Source organism: Artibeus jamaicensis, unplaced genomic scaffold, assembly GCF_021234435.1.
Source record: "Artibeus jamaicensis isolate MK-2021 breed Jamaican fruit bat unplaced genomic scaffold, CSHL_Jam_final scaffold_537, whole genome shotgun sequence".
Taxonomy (NCBI): Eukaryota; Metazoa; Chordata; class Mammalia; order Chiroptera; family Phyllostomidae; genus Artibeus; species Artibeus jamaicensis.
This window is the reverse complement of record NW_026522047.1, coordinates 4,500,325-4,502,525: the sequence shown is the minus strand read 5'-3', so window position 1 is coordinate 4,502,525 and position 2,201 is coordinate 4,500,325. Positions and strand designations below refer to the sequence as shown.

General features: G+C 55.8%; 1 long non-coding RNA gene across 1 annotated transcript; it reads left to right on the top strand.

The window, feature by feature from the left end:
• Positions 1–272: 272 nt before the first annotated feature.
• LOC119037616 (uncharacterized) lies at positions 273–2,201 on the top strand. The gene is made up of 3 exons (XR_005080248.2): positions 273–409; positions 1,640–1,748; positions 2,108–2,201. It is a non-coding gene; the product is annotated as an uncharacterized LOC119037616 (long non-coding RNA).

The window sequence follows — 2,201 nt, the reverse complement described above, 5'->3', positions numbered from 1 at the left end:
CTGACCTGGAATGGACCTGGTGACCTTGACCTTTTGCTTTTCAGGCAGAAGGACCTGAACCAACTGAGCCACAGCAATCAGGGCGAAAGGCCTAAGATTTTGAAACTAAACCCTGGAGCAGTTTGCTGTCGGTGGTCGCCCCGAGGCAACGAGAACAGATTAGCGGAGCTGAAGAGGGGCCGGTGAAATAGTGGAGAGTGAAACAAGGTGAAGCCTTGATTAATATTTCAAAAAAAGTAGTGTGCTACGTGTGTGCGTTCAACTCTTACGTGCTTGCTTACTGAGCCCCCCCGAGTGTGCGGGCACCGCACTCGACACTGGACACCAGAAGCCCGCACCTCGGCCGCCGCCTCCAGAGCAGACAGAGGGCACGCACAAAGGGGCAGCTGTGAACCTGGGGTCAACTACGGTGAGCAAACACTCACCCTCCCTCCCCAATTACAGAAAATCGGCAGTAAAGGGTTTCTCTGAAGGCAAACAATGACGCTCTTGTAAGTAGAGGCTGTGGCAGCCACGGAATGTTGGAAACTGGGAAGCAGGTGACAAGTGGCCCAACTGACGTCACAACAGAAACCAACCAACACGGGCAGGGGGGAAGGCTGAGCTGGACGCCGGGCCTCAGAGATGCTTAGAAGTACCCGAGCAGGGGCAGGCGGTGCCGACACCGGGAGGGTCGGGGGCAGGTCATAAAAGAAACAAGCCCCCAGCCAAGATGTGGTCAGCCGTCTTCTGCGGGGAGCCAGCTGGAAGCAGAAACATGGAGACAGACAAGAGCCAGGGGAACGACCCAGCCAGACCACCCTTCAGGGTCGTGTACCGACCTGTTCTAGTCACTGACGGGCAAGGGTCACTCAGCACCTAGGGACAGTCTGTGCCATGACAGATAGAACGAAGTCTAACAAACGGTTGGATAGAAACAACGTATGGGGCAGAAGGACACCACAAACATGCGAACAGCACAGCTGACACCCTGGCGTGGTAGGGAGGGGCAGACACACATCTGGGAAAGGATGAGAAGGCTATAGAATGGGGCTATTCAGAGACCAAAAACCTGCTCTTTGAAGTTAAATATAATAGAAAATTTCAGAAGCAAGTTTGGGAGAGGTTTGAGGAAATCTTCCAGAAAGTCAGTTGAAAAGAAAGAAATGGGAAATGGAAGAGACCAGGAAAATGTTAGTGTTTGGGGAGCCCAACGCCCTGAGAGTGGGGGTTCCAGCAGGAGAGGGTGGGGTGCGAGCAGACTGGGCCCTGGGCTCTGAAGTATCATCGTGAAGCGTCATCGCTATCTCCCTGAGCTCCGGCCCGGAGCTCAGACCCGAGCGAGCACTCGGCGCCCCGCACAGGGCCACGGGGACAGAACCTCCCCCCCCCTCCGCCCCCCGAAGGTGAGCCAGGCTGGAAGTGCAGGCTCTGGGAGGTAAGGGCAGGCCCTGCAAGGAGGCTGCACACAGGGACAGCCCCCGGCCACAGGGCCCAGGCCCCCTCCTCTGGTTGTGACTGGCACAGCCCTGTAGAAGTTCAGATGGAAAGTGATGTCAGATCCTGGTTTCTGTTCCCTGTCAAATTTGCTAGTAAGTATGAAGGCACATTAAAGACAGTTCAGACCTGCAAGTCCAAAAAAATTTTACCTCCTTTTCAGAAAACTACTGGAGAATGGCTTTCATAGCAGAAGGAAATAAACCCGGAAGAAAGAGGATCCAGGAAATGGGACCTACGAACAGGAATGAGCCAAAGGGATGGATGCCCAGGTGGGTTGTCCCAGTTCACCTGGGCCTGCAGGGGCCAGGTGGGGGACTCACAGCTGCGAACCTGGGCCCCGCGTATCCTGGAACCTGTTAACCTGTGTATCCTGGAAGCTGGTCTCCAGGATACCAGGGAGGGGACCCCCATGTGGAGGGCTGGCTGCAACTTGAAACAACCGGGCCAGGCAGGGAGGAGAAGAGGACTCTAGAGCGGGGGGGAGGGTCTGGAACTACGCCCGGGGGAAAACACGCACACGTATGTACACACATGTCTGTCTGTGCGCCTATTTCCTGGGGACTTTGAGTGCTTTAACTAAATCCCTCTGGGGGGAAGAGTTTCAGGATAAGCTGTGGATGTGTTACAGGACGGGGGCCTGGCCCTGAGCAGCTCCGCCTCTGGCCAGCGGCAGTGTGCGGGTTCCTGACTCCACGTGGGGAAGGTTTCACAACAGGCGTTCA